The sequence below is a fragment of the Sceloporus occidentalis genome, unplaced genomic scaffold (assembly GCF_023333645.1).
Source record: "Sceloporus occidentalis isolate IW3139 unplaced genomic scaffold, rSceOcc1.0.p SCAF_17, whole genome shotgun sequence".
NCBI lineage: Eukaryota > Metazoa > Chordata > Lepidosauria > Squamata > Phrynosomatidae > Sceloporus > Sceloporus occidentalis.
The window spans coordinates 4,569,551-4,590,722 of record NW_028316997.1 but is presented as its reverse complement, the minus strand read 5'-3'; positions in this window follow the sequence as shown (position 1 = coordinate 4,590,722).

The window sequence follows — 21,172 nt, the reverse complement described above, 5'->3', positions numbered from 1 at the left end:
TTTAGTTAAAAGTGATACATTAGGAAATAAGGGCCCTTAAAAGAAGGGTATAAGGTAGGAACAAACATTAGAACGTACATTATTAGAATATAGTATTGAAAATGTAATTAGGTGAACAATATGTTTAAAATTATCATTGGCAAGAAAAGCCCGGTATGTGACAATGGCTCTACTGGCATTTGTGAACTGCTAAATATTAAATAAACATCGGAATTTGACAAAACACTCATTCTCCATATCGTACATTTACCTCAGCTGATAAACCAGCCTTAATAAAGCTTAGGATATGCACACTGAATAATAAACATGTGAAAAGTGCATAGATATGTAAAGCTAAACTGCCACACCTCATATAATTAGTCAAACACATTTAGCACACACCAGTAAAACAAAAAGTAATTTCACGACAAAGCTGACTCTTCGACCCTACAACAACCGAGTCTTCATTGGAGCAATATGTTAAGAGCAAGAACGGAAAGGCAAAGCAGACTCAGATGAAGACCCAGTTATTGTAAGGTCAAAACATCATTTTTGTTTTGAGACTGACTCATTAACCCCTTCAGTCCCAGGGGTTTTTGGTACCTCAAAGCCCAGAGCAATTTTGCCATTTTTGCGGTATGTCGGTTTAGCGATTATTCTCCTTTTCTGTGAATAGTGTACCCATGTAAACTATATATTGTTTTTTCAAGGAGAGATAGAGCTTTCTTTTGATACCATAGTTAGCTGAATAGCTGAAAATGTAGGATGAGAAATTTAGTAAAAACTACCAAAAATTTGAAAAAAACCCTACTTTTTAAATATATTTTCCCACAAAATTAGGTAAAGGGATGGAAAATCCCCTCCAAGTTTATCAATTTAGGTGTCCTGGTTTCAGAAATACTTAATTTATATAGATTTTCCATACTTTCCCAGCAGTAGGGAACATACTATAAGGTGTACATTATTCATAGAATTTTTATGCTTATGGCTCAACGGGTTTGGGGGTTATGAACGGGGGCAGGAGGGTTATACTTTTTAGATGTTGTGTTAGGACAATGGGATGTAAGGGTTTTTTTCTTTTTTTATTATCTTTTTTATATATATTTTTTTATTTTTTGTATTTTTTCAGTGCAGTATGGTTAAAGGTCCTCTTAGGGACCTCTTGAACATGTTATTAATGCCAGTGATGTCACAATGACATCACTTAGCTCACTTTATTGTTATTTAAAAAAAAAATTTGATATTTTAGTGATTTTTTTTATTTTTATTTAATCACTAACAATTTTTTTTTTCTTCGTTTCGTTTTTCAGCATGGGAGAAGAGTGAGAAACTCCTCCCTGCGACCCCCCTGCACCGATCACACTGTGATCTCTATGCAAGTCCCCACAGACTTGCATAGAGATCACAGTGTCTGTGATCTGTGCCTCATAGGAGTGATCGGATATCCCAGCAGGGTCAGGACAGATGCATTTTTTGGACGTACCGGTGCATCCATAGGGGACAGTAGGGGTTAAACAACTTTGGTTGCAATTATGTAGTGAAGTGTGCTAGCTGTTTTCCTTATTCTTAACACTGTGCATGTCAAACATAAGTCTTTACATTTTTTTGCTATTAGAACGACAAGAACAAATCAGAATCATTAGTTAAATTTTCCTCATTAAGAAAATATATAAATCAAGATAAATTTGATTATAAATTTATAACTCATAATGGTTGGACATGATTCCAGATTTTCCAATTCGAATTATCCAATTTCTCAGTTTAATTTTCTTACATCCAATGAACACAAAATGTTTATTACATGTTTTATATTAGAGGAATAAAAATATAAATGTAAGAAAGTAGTAAGATAAAAGTGCTTTTTATCTACTACCGATTGACCTTTTAAAACTAGACCTGTTAATTTTTGAAGGCTATTCTGACTGAATTGAAAGCTGTCATTGTTCCGAAACATAAACATTTAAAGAGCTTGTAACAATCTCTTCACTTTAAGATACACCCTAATAGGTTGTGTAAGCAAATAAATGGTAAAAGTTCACTCATCTATCTCAGAGTGAATAGCAAACTCAGGTTTCCTACTAGACTTATGTTTAAAATTCCCTGATCAGACTGTAAATTCTCAGTTGTTAGTTTTAAAACTCTCGCTACTTAGTGCTATCCATTTCAGAAAAGTTTGAGTAGGCTAATCCCTTTTATACCTGAAAGAGATCACGTCTACACTGTGGGATAAAAAGGGTGGAGTGTTGGATGAGAAGATGCGACTCGTGACCCCACCCTGTAAACGAGATACTTAAATACAATGAACACAAATCATCAAACAACTGATAAGCTGCAAAGATCTTACAGTTTAGTGCTAGACTAACAAATTACAGACAAATTAAGAGTGAAAGTTTATTTTCTCAAGTGCTATGAAGCAGAGTGGGGCAATTGCCCCAGGTGGCACTTTTGAAGAGGTGGCACTTTGCACCCCAAGCAGTAGCATTCCCAAAGGGGGGTGAGGGGGGCAGTCCGCCCAGGGTGCCACTCATCAGTGTCCGGTGGCCTGACGGCCGCCTAACATGGGCCCGCAGGAGGTGGCACATGCAGGCTGCTAAAGGGGGGCAGACTTGGCACAGGCAGGCTGTTTCAAAGGCAGATGTGGCATAGGCAGGCTGCTTCGGGGCAGCGGTGGCACATAAGTGCCAAATATCTTGCTTGCAATCTAACGATAACTAGAAATAGTATTAGCAACTTATACGCATTTGTCATACCATCATTGTGGATGTGGTGGTTAAAATCAATCACAGGTTTGTACATTTTATCCAATCAAAACTTTATTTCTGATTGCTAACATTTTCCCATTAAAGTTGCAATGTAAATAATATGATGTATCCATATATCACTCATTTAATATTTCTATTACGTCAGGGGTTATTGGAGCATAATCAAGTATTTTCAATAATTCATTTTCTTTTTATCCCTATATAAAATGTGCACATTGGTGGACACTTGACTAGGGATCTTGGTGCCTGGCACGGGATCAGATTTCCTGCCTTGTGCTTATGTCACATGCACTTCCGGATGTAGAAGGGGGCATGGGTGCATTACCACTGGGAGTCTCAAGTGCACTCCTCACCTTGTGGCACATGGGGCAGCTCTTGTGATATATGCCTCCCATGAAATCTACTCTTGTAGTTGTGTCATGTATTTCACAGATGTTGGACTGTCACAGGTTTCCAGTAACAGGTATGTTGTATAGTAATACTAGGTTTATTACAGTTAATATAAAAAGAGCTTTCCATTACTACTAGCTAGTTTAGTTGGGGCAGCCCTGCTTCATACTCAAATTCAACAAATACCATACGTGTCTGTATACACAGTGGCAACACAGTTTTCTTTGTACATCCTAACCTGAAGTGACATAACAGAAAGAAACAAATAAAGAAGGAACAAAAAAAACGAAAGCCCCTTTTTTGTGCTTTTGTGGAAAACTATTTCAGGTCTATTACAGGAGCTCTTGAAGTGATAAAGTAGACTGTTCCTATGGCGATTACAGTCAGGATTCTCACCGACTAACGTGACTATAATGAATGATGCATAGAGAAGGAGGACATTTGGATATGTTATGACGCCCCTAGTGACATCACAGGTTGAAGAAGAGTACATTTGTAAATGGTGAACTTTTTCCCCTGGTTTGAGCATTGCTCAACCCTAAATACTTTGTGAAATCAGCTTGGGTGGCAGGGAATAACTCAGTTTCAGTCTGCTCTCTGATTGGAACTTCATGGCTTTTATCAGACTGATACCTTCTCTCAAACTCCTGCTGTGCAAACATGTATTCCTACTAAATAGTCCATCTGTTTCCTCTAGACCTCCTGGAGCTGGAAGATCTTTCTCCCACAAAAAGTCAGAACACATACAAATCTAATTATATTCACTGTCTCTTGATATTAGTTCAGTGAACATCCTACAGCATGACTCATTCACTACCACATCACCATTCTGTCCAATAGTGATCTCTGTATCTCTGGTACCATGCACTTTGTTTAGAATGAATTTTAAATTTACAAAATAGCAAATTAAAGTAGTAATGCTTAAAGCCCATACTTATAAAAGTCCACATAGTGAGACAGAAGGATCTTACATTATCAAACTTTTTTTTTCTATAATGACATTAGTGACATCTGATTAAACAGTAAGGTACTATTTCCCCAAAATATTTCAAAACTACCTACTACAGTGCCCTCATGTGCCTGACACAACTATACAATTTCCCTCTCTCTCTTTCTCTCTCTCCCATCTCTCTCTCTCTCATTCTTTCATTCTTGTTAAAGATAAAGGTAGCTCCTTTGAAGGAGAGAAAACTAATAAATGGCATAGCTTAAAAGTCTGAATTTGGGAAAGAGACAGGGCATAAAAGCAAGAGGAAGGAGTGGGGGTCAAGGAGAGGTGAAGTGTTTTTGTAACAAGCTGCAGGGGGCTTTGATTACAATAGAAGATCGTTTTGTTAAATGTAAAGGAAATGTGATGTTCCACTCGTTCTAATAAAAGCCCATTAAAATAGGAAACGTTGCGGCATCAACATCTGTTCCAATTGATAGGAGGGGATTCTTGGGTTTCTGGGAATTATTTACAAATTGGGCATCCCATTGTGGGTAGTGGGACCAACAGAATAGTCCTGAAGTTAGTAATTATTCTTAATGAATCACCCAAGTTTCTCCTGTCCTGAAGGACTGCATTCCCCATCTTCTGTCATGTCATTGCATTTATCCAAATTTACAGGGTTATGATTCCATTTTAGAAAACAGTATTTTTCTATTTTATGGGATATGTGGTATCTAATGTAAATTAATGTAATGCAAATAATAATAAGGAAACAGTACAATAACAAAAAGAGGATTATACAAGGTTTACAAATTTAACAGGTTTATTTTATGTTAGTTGCAGTGAGATAAAACCTAACTTTGTAAGGGCCAACTTAACTAATTTCACAAGATGGCATTTTCATTCTTTTATAATATTCACCAATTGTATTTTTTTAATAACACCACAATTCACTCACAACCTACAAATAAACCCCAGTAATGTTAAGCCTTTCTGGACCCTAATGTCATTCTAATGTCATACCCTGACATGAATAAATGTTTAATCTTGGGCAAAATAAATGTGAATCAATATCAGGGCATTGGTTATACAGACAATGGCAATGATTAGAAGTTCAGAGCTGGAAGAATGATATTCAATGATAAGGTCATAAAGTGCCAAAAGATTTAGAAGCTCATTATCCAAAGGACTCTTAATGCTCTCAATTACTCCTAATGAAGCATTCACTAGATCCTAATGAACCATTAATGCTTTTCATGCATTTTTGTCAGTATAGAAAAATGACATTATCTTCAATTCAGCTTAAAAAAAGCTGTGGGGTGCAAATTTGAAGTGGTATTTTCTCAGAAGCATTTGATGATATCCTGTAAATTTTCAAGCAAATCTTGATGTCGTCTTTTCAAACTACATCATAAAATCTTTTAGGATTTTTCTGTGTTTTGTCATATTCTTAGTGTATAATCTACTTGCATTGCACCCAACAGTTGACTAAGCAGCTAAGATGTATGTAAGCCTATTTTAGTTTTTAAATGCATTGTTTTAAAATTTAGATCTTGGTATAAACCCTTACAACAGCTGCTTGGATGAATAATACAGGGAGTCCTATTTCTGCATCCCCTGTTAACGCTATTCTTTTCAGTAAATTGATGTAAATGTTTGACAGCTGCATGGGATTGACATACCATATCAACTAGGGGGCCTCGTGTCTGGTGGTCCAGTGGTTGTGGAATATGAAGGTATAATCTGGCTTCCTGGATGATAATAAGAAATCTGCAGATCTTTCCAATTGGTCCATGGGCCTAATAGAGATGCCCAGTGTGCTAACAGCTCTGTCTACATGCCACTAAACTATACTTGCTATCTGAGTGAGAATCAGATCTTCCACACAGGCAAGACTCAAAAGCCGGCCAACTTTTCGCGTTCGTCTTAGTGGGGGGGAAAAATCTTCGTATTCCACGAATATTCGCCTGTTCCTGTGTTCGGTTCGGGCGAATATTTGTGTACATTTTTCGCGTTCGTTTTTCTTTCTTCTTCATATTTTGTAGAAGGGGTTAATACGGGGTTAATATGGGGTTAACGCGGTACGCAGCAGCTTTGGCGCCAGGATTTTAAAGGTCCATATGAGCAACTCTATTGGTCGCGAGCAGGGGCCTCATGTGCCATCAACACATACATACAGTACCTGCAAACTTTTCAAGCGCATTATTGTTACAATATACCGCAAACCTGGAAAGTGATTATTGTAAGCAGTAGGAGGAATAGGTATATAGAACTCAAACACATACCAGGTCAACATTGGGGTCCAGAAGAATAAATACCACAGCCTCCAAAGCAAACTTACTTGGGCCATGTGAAGTGACGTATTCTGGGCTAGATCGACAAGGCCTAGGGTGGCAGGTTCAGTGAGCAGCAGTCCCCCTGTTACCAAACTGGTAGGCAGGTTGCGCTCATTGCTGTTTAGCGCCCCCAATATCCAACTGCTCAATGCGCTGGTTACAGGGGAGATCCTGAACTGGCCCATTCATACTATGGACTTTAAAATGTGGAGCGCAGCCATCTGTCACATATAGGCGCTCTGTGTCTTAAAGGTACGGCACACCTTTTAAGGCAGTACAGACTCCTATGAGGAAGGGGGCGGCTGGGGGCGCTGCCCAAGGTCGGGCCTAGGGCATCACAAAAGGTAAATGCATTGATGGTCATGTGTCCTTTATATATACCATGCTAGGATACGGTGTTATATCCTGACACTCAGTACAGAGGACAACTGTGGAGGAAAGGTCTTGTGGGGAGGCTGAGACTTCTTCCCTGGGTAAGGCTTAGGGCAATGCTCCCATCAAGTTTAGCTAAAAGGCTAAGAAGGTAGCAGTGCATCTAAGATGCACTTCAACAGTAGGGCTTTAGACTTTCACCCTTTTGTGAGTCATTTATAGTGAATGAGTTTGGTAGTAAGATGCACACAATTGCTTCTGTTTTTCCTACAGATTTATTAAGTATGCCAAAAGATAATGGAAATCAATCAGATGCTAGTTTAAGCATGCTCTAAAGTGAACAGAGTGATGACATGTTTCTTTTATGATATAAATCATCAGAGGGAAAGAATGTTTAAGAACTGACACCATAATGTCTCTTTCAGATAGCAAAGAGATATACCTTCCCATTAGTGCAGAAACTGGATCTAAATGGTATATGAACAAGAAATATTCATTGCAGGGTATGTGAAGTTGTGATAACACATACTAGAAATGCTTTACAGGAACCACTTTGGAAGAGAACGTTTTTATCCATTAACAAAAATATAAATTCAGAAACCTGATATTTGATATAGTTTGATAATATGTTCATCGTTTGTTGATTTTATGGCATGTTTTAACAATTATTAAACATTCCAAAGTAGAGTGGAATACTTTTTTGTGGACCAGCTTTCATAAAGTTCAGTAAAAATAAATTCAGTCACATAGGCTTTGTGATATGAAATGGAGACTTATAGGTGAGTAGTTTAGGAAAGGACAGGAAAGTGTAAAAATAAAAGCCCTTCTCTTAGTTCATCTCAAAGGGGAACTCTCAGTTTTTGTTTCATTAGTGGCATCTGGTGGCCCTATTTGTAAGTAGGGTATCTTGTAATGTGTCTGTAGTACAATAGGTAGTCATTAGTTTAATTAATACTAAGCACAGTATAACCTACTTAATGTTTTGCATCTGTGTCATGAGTTCTGGGTTCACAGTTTACATAATCCTGCCTTAGTTAGTCTGATGCTTTTCCATGACAGACTTCATGAGGTGGTACCAGCCATAGCAGATGTCCTATGTGTGAATCTGTGTATCGCTAAAAATAAAACTGTGTTTTGTAGTTCTTACAGCAATATGTGTCTCGCTTATGTGGAATTAGATGGCATTTTTACGGTACAGTACAGTGTCTTGATCTGCAGGAGGTATCTGGGTTGCAAGGACAAGTTAATGGGTATGTAGGGAAAATACAGTTAAGTGAAAAATGTACTAATCAGGTTTAAGCTAAAGCATTAAGTATGTATTACTTATAAAAAAGTATTAGACCTTTGTTACTGGTGTGGGGTGGCTCAGAAATGTGATTGTTTTGTGTAGGCAGATCAAACTACCGTATATCAAATATCTGTGTTTGTAGTTTGTTAATGCTTGTACTCCTGTTATAATGTCATAGCAATTATTGTATGTCCAATATTTGTGTGAAAACATTCATTGTTGTTTATACTCTTGTATATCCAAGTCTGGAGTATAAATGTTGAAAAATGTTGGTAAGAGTTAAAGAGATGACCTGTTTTCTATCAGAGGCTTGACATGTAACAGTCAGTTTTCAGATAACATATAGGAAATCACATTACATTGAAATCAAAGAAAATTCACCTCTGGCTGTATTGACTCAGACCAGCCTGTGCTAGAATACTTCAGGCAGTTTTCATTAATTAGGTTAACTTTACTTCAGGCAGTACGCAAGAGCTAGAAGACTTTACTTCAGGCAGTACGCAAGAGCTAGAAGACTTTACTTCAGGGAGTACGCAAGAGCTAGAAGACTTTACTTCAGGCAGTAGGCAAGGGTTAGAAGACTTTACTTCAGGCCGTAGGCAAGAGCTAGAAGACATTTACCTCAGGCAGTAGGCAAGAGCTAGAAGACATTTACCTCAGGCAGTAAGCAACATCTAGAAGACTTTTACTTTACATTTACTTTACATTTTACAGCTAGGCGACGTTTACTCCAGGGAGTACTTGGCAGTTAGAATACCTTTAATTGAAGCAGTACTCAGGAGCTAGAAGACATTTACTTCAGTTGCTCTGACTTTTAAGGCTATTTTGTTATGGTCTTTGAACCCACTAATATCAAACATAAGCAGCAACCGCAGCCTTAATTAGAACTGCAATTGTGTTTATGAGTTAGATTCTGTAGGCCTTTTTAGGGTAAGTGGTTTGGATATCCCTTGACAGTGACTCTACCATAGGAAAGAGCAGCAGTAGAAGTAGAGCGCTGCAGCCATGTTTCAGCGATAGTAAGGAGGTTGAGGTGGTTAGAAAGAAAAAAGTCATATGATATGACATGACATAAATTCTAGCTGATAGGGAAGATTGTGTTATTGTGATTAAAATTATAGCTCTGGAAACACATTGAAGATAGATGGATCTTAATATTCTTAAACACATATAATTAATACATTTCACCCATCATTAGATATAAGACAATATCAATTTATCAATATAGTGACCCAAAAACATAGTACTCTAGATCATTTTAGGCATATAACTTGGATCACTGTGCCAGAATCTCCCTAAACATAAACCTGGGGCTGGCCCTACCATAAAGGTGTCCTAGGGGACTTCTGAGCTGGCCAGGGATGTTGCCACCAAGTGTTCTACTTTGTTAGTGTATGCAGGAGTGCATTGGGGAACATAGTTTTCTCTGGGTTCTAGCAAAGGACAGAGGTGTGTAGAACCCTAACATGCCTAGCATGGGAGAAATTCTAAAGTTTATGTCTTATCTTGCGTGCTTTCTTTGGATCTAAATTAACAGCCATTAGTGATTAACCAATGTGTTTTGCCTTATACAGTACTGGCTAGACTTTACATAAAACCTTTTTCTAAATTATTTTTCATTAAGCTTCTAGCCTTTCTGAATTGCTGCATCACTGGCTTTGTATAGCACAATAGCCTTTTTTCAGAAAATATAAATCAACTTGCTATTTCAGGAGCTCCAAAGCAGGGTTTCAAGCACTGCACTCAAGAATATTAATATTCATACAATTTCCTGTGAATGAACAGGCTATTAGACAAGCAGCAATTCATCATAGAGCCCCATTCACACATAGCTTGTGTGCAGTACACATTGTGCGTTCTCAGAGCCATAAGGTCATACATAGATTCAGGAAATAATATTAAACCATCCACATGCATCCATAAGTAATTAATCACTTATTATAATCAGTTTGTAGCTAATTACTAAGATGCCAACATATCACCATTCTCTTTCCAGACTCTAGAATAGAGGGAGGAGGCAAGGTACTATACAGTCACATAGTCCAAAATGTAGGGGGGCAGCGGCATATTTTGTCACTATTACTGGCACTAAACAATGAAGCCCTCTAAGATGTAAGTTCACATCGTCAAAGTGCATCTGTTTTTCGTGGTACTTATTTTTTTTATACCTTTTTCAATTATACACAGGAGAACAAAGTTTTTTTTTTAGAATCAAAAACAGAAAAATCAGAATAAGTCTATTTCATCAGGGATTTTGTATTTAAAATAGAAAAGCAATGTAAATATAAACAATTTTTATATTTTACGATAGTTTCCTCCCTCCCTATGTTAAATACAACAAGCTCAGCTGCTGTAGTTAAAAATACACAGGCTGCAAATGAAAGGTCTGTATTTTGAGTAAAACCAAAAGAATAACACTTAACTTTCAAAGCAACTAAAAAGGGGCTAAATAACCATGTCAGGACCATTTTATCTACCATCTATTTATATGTTTGTGTGTTTTCATAGGGCCAACGAGAAGACTAGCATTTCTTTGTTCTTCTTTTGGAAGAAACATCTGGATGAGGGTCCCATGACAATTGGTCCTTCCTAGGCATGCTTACGGGTAATGAGAGGAGATCTGTTTCAGTATTGGTTCAGTATTGGCTGACTAATGTAATTGCATGGCTAGAGCAATGCTATACAGGAAGGACTTTAAAGACAGCTGGAATGTACACAAGACAATGTTTGTTCTAAATCCTCCTGGATCCTGCATACATTCCCCAAGGACCTTTTAGTCAAAGCTGCATAGTTGTCTGAATCAGTATTTTGAGCTTCTTTAATTAATGGTTTTCACCTATTTGCTTAAATGTTCTGGATACATGACCAACTCTGATTTAATATTGAGTGATTTCACCTTTCTATGATTTCCTAATTATTTCAAATCAATGTTGGGAAACAGGAATTAATGTGACACTCTGCAGAATAGAGTAGGAGAAGCTTTAAAAGTAAATGGCATACAACATATGTGAAGTTGTGGAAAATCCCAAAACACTAGCATAGACACCTGTCAATAAAATACCAGTAACAATGCCAAAAAAAGCAAACCATGGGTAGGTTTGAAGAGTCTAATAAAATACCAAAATCTGTGTTGGTGATTGTTTCTTAAAGTGTACACTTTGGTGAAACATGTGGGTGGTTTATATCAGTTTTGAAAAACAACATTACATGACGCTCTCCTCCTTCACATTATCTTCCTTATTCTTATATGTCCACTTTTTTTTTTTTATACAAAATTTATCTTATCCCCTCATGTCTACATAGTCATTTAGGTTGAAAAAAAGACACAAGTCCATCAAGTTCAACCTTTCTTTTGCTGTTCTTGACTTTAAAATCAACAAGTTATTTCTTACTGTAAAGAACCCTTTTGGCTGCTTTAAGCGAAAACTCCCTTCTTCAAATCTGAATGGATGTCGACTTGTTCTCTGCACAGTCTTATTAATGAACAAGTCATCAGAAAGCGGCTGGTATTCTCCCTGTATCTATTTGTATAATAATTTCAGATCCCTCTAAGATGCCTCTTTCTAATATAGGAAAATGTGACTTATCTAGCCTTTTCTTTAAAGCTAAGGTGCTCCATTCCTCTTATTAATTTTGTAGCCCCTTTTCAAGCTCCATAATGTCCTTTTAAAGAAGAGGTGCCCATGATCTGCACTGCATATTAAAGTAAAGGTCTTACCATTGACTTACACAGAGGCAAAATTATATTTTCCTCTCAATATCACTTTTTATACATGCCAATATCTTACTAGCCCTTGCAGCAGCTGACTGACACTGAACACAGATGCTAATTTTTTTGCTTACAATTATTCCTTTTCATCTAATGATTTCCCTAACACAACCATGTTTAAGGTATCATTTACATATTTATTATTTTTCTCAAAATGCATAACTTTGTATTTGTCAACATTAAAATCTACCTGCCATTTGGTTGCCCAGTGCTCCAATTTGTAAAAATCTCCTTGCAGGAAAGTAACGTCTAGTTCAGAGTGTTTTACCTTACCTAATTTTGCATCTGCAAACATTGACACATGGCTTTCAATACTCACTGTAAGATCATTAATAAAGACATTAAATAACAGCAGCCGTAGGACAGTACCCTGAAGAACTCCATTGGCACTTTTGTCCATTTAGAGAATCTTCCATTAACAACTCTCTGAAAGCTCTTTAAACTAGATTTCAACCCACGTGCAAAAAAGGTGACCTATTTCTATCTCTTTTATTTGTAGAATAACATTTAAAGTTAGGTCCCATCAGAGTACATATGCTAGTCCCCGTCGTGCTCAGTGTTTGACTTTCTCAATTTCCTTCACTGTCCCGCTGCTGCCAACCGCTCCCTGCTGCCTCTGCCTGCCCCCTCCAGCTCCCTTCTGATCCTCCCATGCCCTTATTGCCCTCTTATTATTGACCTTCCCCCTTTTTACACAAGCATGGTTAAAGCATTATTATTTATATCACACCATCATATTGTGCAGCACTGTACACCAGGTAAACAGGACATAAAAATTAATTGGTCATTACTTATTGGTCATTATTATTCGAGCAGCAACCTAGAAATCTGGATGTGTATGCTTTTTCGGTTGTGTGCTCCCAGTTCTGTATATTTTTTTTGCTGTACATATTTGCAGGTTCTAACCAAACCGTAGTGTTGAGCAGCCCCACCTGCCAGAAAGCTGCTTCACTAATGGTGTCCAGGGGAGGCTTTAAATTGTATGAGGTTCTCATTGGACTTCAGTCACACTGATTCAGCTCTTTGGTAAGCAATATAGCCATGAAAAGTTAGATACGACTCACCAAACTTTGGATATGTTAACGTAGTGGTGGATTAAGCAATATACGGCCATAAAGTGTGATGGGGTCCCAATATTTATGCCTTGGGTATGCTCTGAATTCTTGCTTTGCTTTGTGTGCTTATTAGTCATTATTATTCTAGCAGCATCACAGGAATCTGAATGTGTATGGCTCTTTTGTGCTCTCCCCAATCTAGAAATCCCAGCTGGTTCACAGAAGATCAGGTTGCCGAACCTGGACCCTTGAGAGTAGGGTGCAGCTAGGTGGACAAGGGCCATGTGTGAGAGTGATGGAAGTATAGAGAATTGGGGGGACGTGGCTTGTGGTGTGATAGTGAGGAGGGGAGGAGTCCAGTCTAGGAGGACATATAGGGGTGCCACCTCCCCTCACCCTTTCCTTAGCCACTTTGAAATCAATGGCTTGGTAACAGCTTCCCACCCACCCTCCCTCTTATTACTTGGTTTGTTTTGTATGCTAATGCTATTTTTATTGTCACAGCTGGCAGGGGGGTCCTTGCCAATAGGGGTGGTTCAGGAGTTGATGGGGCTATCCCTCCCCTGGCCTCTGGTAATGGTACTGGATAACGGCTGTTCCCACTGGTGAATTAATAAACCCTGTGGCCTGCTTTCACCGTAGAATTTGTGTGTCTCCGTTATTTAAGGATGGTTGACATTTTTGGTGTTGTTGGAGTGTCTATACACTGTACTTGCTACCTTCACACAAGTGAAAAAAGAAAGAAGAAGAGAGCAAAGAAAGAGGGATAATAGAGAAGAAATAATGAAAAGGGCAAAAGTAAAAACGAAAGAGGGATGATGAGAGAGTTTTGCAGTTTACTTCTCGCAAATTCCCCCTCTCTCTCTCCAACCACCCCTGTTATACAACATCCCGGTCAGAGACATGGACTCAAGATGGCTGGAGATGAAGATAATAGTACAATGATAGACATTTCATGACACTGTCTGAGAGAATCCCAGTCTTATAGATGGTCTGCTCTATCACACATAGAGACTGTATCAAACTGTTTCAGCAGAGCAGCTTAAGCTAGTGACAGGAAGAAAAAAGAGTGATATAGAGGGGAGAGATAGTGATTTACCTAGAAAACCGAGAAAAGCTAATGAAGCCAGATGGAAAGAGTGCAACCCAAAGGACATGGGATGGGATAACAGGTAATGGAAGTAGCTCCGCTGCAGTCCAGTATTCATGCTGTTGGCACTGGGCCATGGAGCCACAAGGTGGATCAGCCAGAAAGCGCAGAGTATGTGCGGTTGGACACTGCGTTTTTCTAATTCAATTTGATTGGACAACATCTAGTGTTGACATGCTAACATCGCTTTTATATGTACACTACAGAAAAGAGAAATTGCATTCTCACATATGTGTGTGTGTGTATATATATATATATATATATATATACCGTATTGGCTCGAATATAGGCCGCACTTTTTCCCCCCACTTTAAGTCTTTAAAGTGGGGGTGCGGCCTATATTCGGGGTCTAGCGCCCGACGCCCGGGACATGCAGTCCCGGGCACCGGGCAGGCAGCGGGGTTAGGATACAGATCCCCCGCAGCGGTGCAGGGGACCTGCATCCTACTCTCTGATACGCTCAGACAGCCTCCCCTGCCAGCACTTTCCACGGGGGGGGGTGCCGGCACGGGAGGTTGTCTAAGCGCATCGTGCGGACGGTCACCGGCTGCGGAGGTTGTTTACCCGCATCGCCTCAGCCGGTGACCGTCCGCACGATGCGTTTTACCTCTGCCCCCAAGACTTACCAGAGCAGACTCCCGGGTGTCTTGCGGGGCCGGCAGGGGACATCTACGCAATACGCGTATACAACTTCCGGTGCCGGCACATCAGCTGAGTGCTGGCACCGGAAGTTGTATACGCGTATTGCGTAGATGTCCCCCGCCGGCCCCGCAAGACACCCGGGAGTCTGCTCTGGTAAGTCGGGGGGGGGCAGAGTGGCAGCATATCTTGGGGGGAGGAGGACAATGGCAGCATATCTCGGGGGGGAGGAGGACAGTGGCAGCATATCTCGGGGGGGGAGGAGGACAGTGGCAGCATATCTCGGGGGGGGAGGAGGACAGTGGCAGCATATCTCGGGGGGGAGAGTGGCAGCATATCTCGGGGGGGAGAGACAGAGTGGCAGCATGTTTTTTTGGTGCTTTTTTAAAGAAAAAAACTTTTTCTTTAAAAAAGCACCAAACTTTTAGGGTGCGGCCTATATACGGGGGCGGCCTATATCTGAGCCAATACGGTATATATACAGTACATGCTGTGTATATACAACCATATGCTGTTTTAATAGGTACTGCCCTTGAGTGGCAGGCATCAGGACATATTTTTCTCGTTAGGAGGCCAGTTTTGCTAGAGATGAACTGAGGTGAAAACATTACAAACTTTAACTGCGGAAATATGTATTTTTTTTTTTTAGGACAAGTCATGCTATTTGTAGGAAAACTGTGAATCACATAATACAGTGGTAAAGCACCAAAAAAAAATCTGCAAAAGTAGCCCCCAATAATTTCCCCATAAATTAGTAACTATTATATTAAATAATCTTCTTGAAAGCGTCTTTCTGTAAATGTATGCAAGATATGTGGTTTTATATACATGTCGATTCCACATGCAGCTAATGCAGGAAACAGTACTTTGCTAATAATAAGAGAGCTAAGCAAACATAAAAAGTAGACCTATACTAAAGAAACAAACTCTAGGTAAAAATATAGATGCACCAATTTTGCACCCTGCAACTACAGTGGGCTACAGTTTCTGTCACAACCACCCAAAGGAAACTTTTTTATGCTCACGATCAGCAATATTCTCTTCTTTCCAAACAGAGCATCACATTTAAGAGTGAATGAGATGGATCTGTCTTTGATGGAAGTCTTACATGCACTCTTAAACATAGGAGACTTCTACTGGGGAAAATAGGAGAGGAATGTCTGCCAGCTTAGCAGCTGATGGGTTGCTGTCACAGTAAAGTGTTTTGAGAGATCACCCATGGTGATAACTTGCTGCAAGCTGGCTGTCAAGCCATACATCTTGTGCAGTTTAAATCAGGCTTTCTCAACTAATCGATAACAGTTGGAAACTTAAGTCCCTAGTTTTCATAAAGCATACAAGTTTTTTTCACTAAAATGAGAGTTTGCTGGATAGTTATGGTTTAAACTCTTTCACTTCACTTTCAATTATGATTAGCCAAAACTGGCAAATTTCACTGATTTAATTATACACTCTATGGGGCCAACCAAGCTCTTCCCACCAAAGAAGCTCACCAGGGTTGGCCCTCCATAATGTATAGTGAAGACAAGTACCTGAAACATAACTCTTCTGCCACCTCTCTCTTTTGTAAATAAACCCAGGTGCCTTTAACCCCTCTATACATATATTTATTATTTGAATTCTTGGGAACTTGCTATGTTTCACTCACAACAGGGACATTTCGATTTTACCATTTATGTTGAGAATGTCAGGACTTGCTACTGCATGGTTATGATCAAATCTGCCTGACAGAAACATTTTTTTGTTCTTTCCCTTTAAGGTTTTGGAATCTTAGACCCCTGGGGTGTAATTTAGTTTTTGTTAGTTGGAAGTAGTCATTGTTTTTAATCACCTTAACGTGGGTCCCATTTTTCTCTTGTGCAAGTGGCTATGAAATTCCTTCATGCCACACACGCAAACATGACAGGCATTCTTTATTGTCAATGCTAGAGGAGGTTTTAAGTTTCACTGATACCCACACTGAAGTATTTCAAAAGCATGGTTTGTTCATAATTACCACAGGCAGGCCTGCTCACTGCTTACTGGTTTTCTATCCATTCAGACACCTTATCTAAACCATGTCTCTTCTTTTATATTCAAAAAATTCCCAAATCAAAAAGTCCCACTTGTCACCAATTTATTAAACTTAAAATATAAAAACATAATTTGCAACAAACTGTGAATCATTTGCTATCTGTGCTCACATACTATTAAATGTGTAATTTACCGTTTAAAACACAAATATGGGAAAACATAAGTTACTTAACTTATGTTTTCCCATATTTGCGTTTTAAAATGGTAAATTATGTTTAATATTTTTTTAATTACATCTCCATTCTGTTGGTAAACAGCTGCAAATATTAAAGAAGACATGTCCTACTTGTAAATAATGATAATAATGATTATAATAACTTTACACAATGCATGAGGGTATGACAGCCTCGGGTATAAAGAGGGTCCATGCTTATCACATGATATAATAGTACAAACAAAAAAGGGAAATAGCATATTTTCCCCATTTATGCCAAGCCAAATAATTAAAACAGAATAATTTAAAAAAGCTGTCTTTTGTAAATGTACTATATGTATTTTGTTGTACATACATGTAAATTGCACATGCTGCCACAAAGATGGAAAGCAGTTTGTGGACAAAGATGGCACCTTTAAGCTGTTTGGGAGACAGATGGCACTGCTAAGCTCTTTGGGGACAAATATGGCAGAGACAGACTGTTTAAGGACTAAGATGGCACTGGGAAACTATTTAGGGACAAGGGTGGTATTGCTAAGCTGTTTGAGAACAAAGGTGGCAGAGACAGGATGTTTGGGACAAAGATGGCACTACATTGCCACTGGGAAGCTCATTGGGGACAAAGATGGCATTGTCAAAGACTTAAAGACTGAAGACTGAGATGGTACTGGGAAACTATTTGGGGAGAAGATGGCAAAGGCAAGCTGTTTGTGGACAACAATGGCAGAGACAAGCTGGTTACAAAGATGGCAAAGACAAGCTGTTTGTGCGCAACATTGTCACTGACAAACTGTGGACAAATATAGCACTGATAAGCTGTTTGTGGACAAAGGTGGCTCTGGCAAGTGAGAATCTGAGGGCAAAGATAGCATTTACAAATTACCGCCACCTATGCACAGTGCTATGCACAAGCGGGATATGTGCAAGCACTGTGCACTGTGTAAATGGGAAAGACACCTGTTACTTGTAATAGGGAGGCTGCAGCTAAATATTGAGGGGAAATTAGATTTAGATTAATTTTAGATTAATTCTACACGAAGGCTAGATTAATCTCTAATTTTATAGCAAGACAGGAGGCTTCATATTTTGCACTTTTAACGCCTAGCAATCAGAGCAAGAGAAGCGTGCGAGTGAGGATGAAAATAAAAAGTCATAAACGTAGATTCCCGAGACCAATCCGCTGCTGACATGATGTCAGCAAGGGAACTGCCCACAGCAAATGCCACAGACACTGTGGCACCTCTCACCAAGTGAGCCTCGAAACAGCCCGCAATACCCGCCAACTGAAGGATCCATAAGATCCACATGGCCAAAGTAGGAGCAGAGACTGGCTTAAACGGACGAACATATGAGATAAAGATAGGCCCAGAAGGAGCCAGACGATACTGCTCTGACAACACCAGGTAAGATTGAATGCAACGCTCCACACATAACCTAAGCCTGTTAGGGAAATAGGGATAGATGACAGACAGCGAGAGAGATTTGGTCCTACGCGAAACAGAAACACCCTCAGGGTAAAAAGAGAACAAATCTACATCAAAGGCTCAAACGTCCGAAACACGATGGAAGGAAACGAGGCAAAGAAGCATGGCAAGCTTAGCGGACAGCTGACGAAAAGACAGATGGTCATTGTCTGGCCAACATTCCAGAAAGTCAAGAAGTGTGGAGACGTCCCAGAAGGAGGCATAATGCGCGGTAGGAGGTCTGGAAAACCTAATACCCCGCAAGAGGCGGCAAACCGAAGGGTCCTTACGGACTCCCAGACCCTCCATTGGAACATGCGCCGCTGAAATAGGTGGGCGTCCATGGGTGTTCCCTCTGCGAGAGCCTCATCCATCATCTGGAAGATCTGTGTTAGAGGGCCCAAGACATCCAGGAGTTTATCCTGGGTGGAGTGTAGACCCTGTTCAATGCCCTTCCTGGGATTCCCGTTCTTTGTGAGGAAGGTAACAAAGGACTAGTCAAACTCTGGCGTATTAGAGACCTTGGCTGGAATCGTGGGGCGAGGGCACTTGGAGCGAAGCCGCTGACGGACCTCCTTGTCCAGTGGGCGGCAGAGCCAGTAGTAGAGAAATTCTGTGATGTGATCGGAGGGAGTCGCAGTGATCTAGGATCAAAAATGGGAATGCCCAGCTCGTCCCAGATCTCAAAAGGCTGGTCTTGCTTGGAACAAGAGGGTTTGGGATCTGCCAACAGCATGTCGAAGCCATAAGCCCTGTGCAGAGCAGAACCTGAGGAGCCCTTGCGGTATTCATCCAACACTTCATATTCTGCTGCCAGATCGGCCTCTTTAACTTGGCTTTGCCCTTATCCGAAGTAGAGGGAGCATCTGCCCATGTCCGCTTGTGAGGGTGTTCCTGGTCAGCAGAACAGTGTGAAGCTCCAGCGTCTGAGCCCTCTGCACTAGCCAGGGAGGCTAAGGGGCTGGGTAGGGTGAGCTTACTGAACCTCAGCCAGAGCGGCAGACAGGGAAGCCACCGGAGCGGAGCCACGCTTGAGATGCGGGAGGGATTGGTGCCTCTGATTCATCTGCCATAGTACTCCAAAGTGTATTCTGAAACACACAAAAGGAGAATAACTGTGAGACAAAATAAGGGGTCACCCAAATGTACCCGTGGGGGTCACCCACTAATAAAATGACACCCCAGAAATCAGAGAGGCGGCTATATTGGAGGGGGGGGGGTCACCCCTGATGCCCAGTGTATAGGTAGCGTATATAGCAGAGAGGGTTACCCTCAGACGTAAGCAGGATATGTAACCTGCATGTAAGTGGTAGGTCCCAGGCCTCAAATCAACAAAAGGGGCGTCACCCCCAGGTAGGGATCCCAATGAGGGATGGCACTTAGGGAGGAGAGGATAGGGGGGTCCAGTAAGAGATTTATTTACTGCAAGAAAAAAGGGGGGGGAGGGACTAGAGAAAACACTAGGGACCCAGACAGAAGGCCCTAGAAACGCATGCCCAGGCCACGAGGTAGATATATTAAGGCCGCCTGTGGCCTAGCAGGACAAGGCTCCCCCCCACAGAATGAACGCGGTAAGAAGCAAAGGCCGTGCTGCTCGACCTCAAAGGGCGACCACACCTGGTGGCCAGCAACCCTCACCATGCCACGCGGACAGAGAAGAAAAGCACCACGCGGTCGGGGAAGAGTCCAGAAGAGAGAGCCACCGAGGAGCAGCAGCAGGCTGCGTCTTGCGGCCAGAAAAGGCCGCGCTGAATGAAAAAATAGTCGCGTCTCGAAAAACAGCAAATGACGATATAATCAGAAGGTTCTCACCTGGAGGCTAAGCAGCAAAGAAAGAGTCGGAGTGGCTGGGCACTAGGACTATTATATGGTCTTTGGCTCTATTCTTATTGGTTATTGTTCTATTTATTGTTAACTGTTTTGCTGCTGGAGGTTATTCAGTAACGAAAGTAATGCAAAATGTGAAGCCTCCTGTCTTGTTATAAAATGTAACATTATGGCATTATGATGGGTGTTTGGGGCACACTGTGGCAATGTGAAAATGGATTGGGGCACTTTTTGGCACTATGGAAAGGGATTTGGGGCATACTGTAACTGTGGCACTGAGAAAAAGTATTAAAAATGAAGGGCAAAAAAGATAAGAAAGAGCAAGTAATTAAAAAAGTCTTCTTGATGCCAGCAGGTAAGACAAAATGGGTGATGAGCCTGGGCCTTAGTGTAGCATTACTGCTCACGTCATGGACTGACGATGTGAATTGGCAACCGATTTGAGTGTCTGTCATCCTTCTAGTATAGTTGACATGGATGACTGATCTTACTTGAATTTACACTTTTCACCATTGTCTCTTAAAATAATAGATACAACATTTGCAATGGTGCACAAAACTACAAAACATACAAGTAGGTACCCTTCCTGAGTTCCCCTTATTATTGGTGTAAAAGAAGGCTAAGGAAACCTCAAATAAGCTTAATAATGGAACAAACACATCTACCTGATGATAGTTTTTGCAGTAGGTGAGAAAGTGGGGAGGTTTAACCATCTAGGGCCCTCAAACCTGCTCCTCACTTGCAGGTAGAAACAGGCTTGTTGTGTGCAACAATTTCAGTATGAAGAATAACGGAAATAATCTGTTTTATTGACAGCTAAAAATAATATTGAAGAAGATCTTTTGTATTTTTTTCTACTATTTAATATGTACAAACTTACTATGCATCTATCAATAAATACTCATGTAATAATTTATGCAACCCTTTGTATATCTGGCATACATATATTTAATTATAAATTATGCCTCTTATGGCATGTGATAA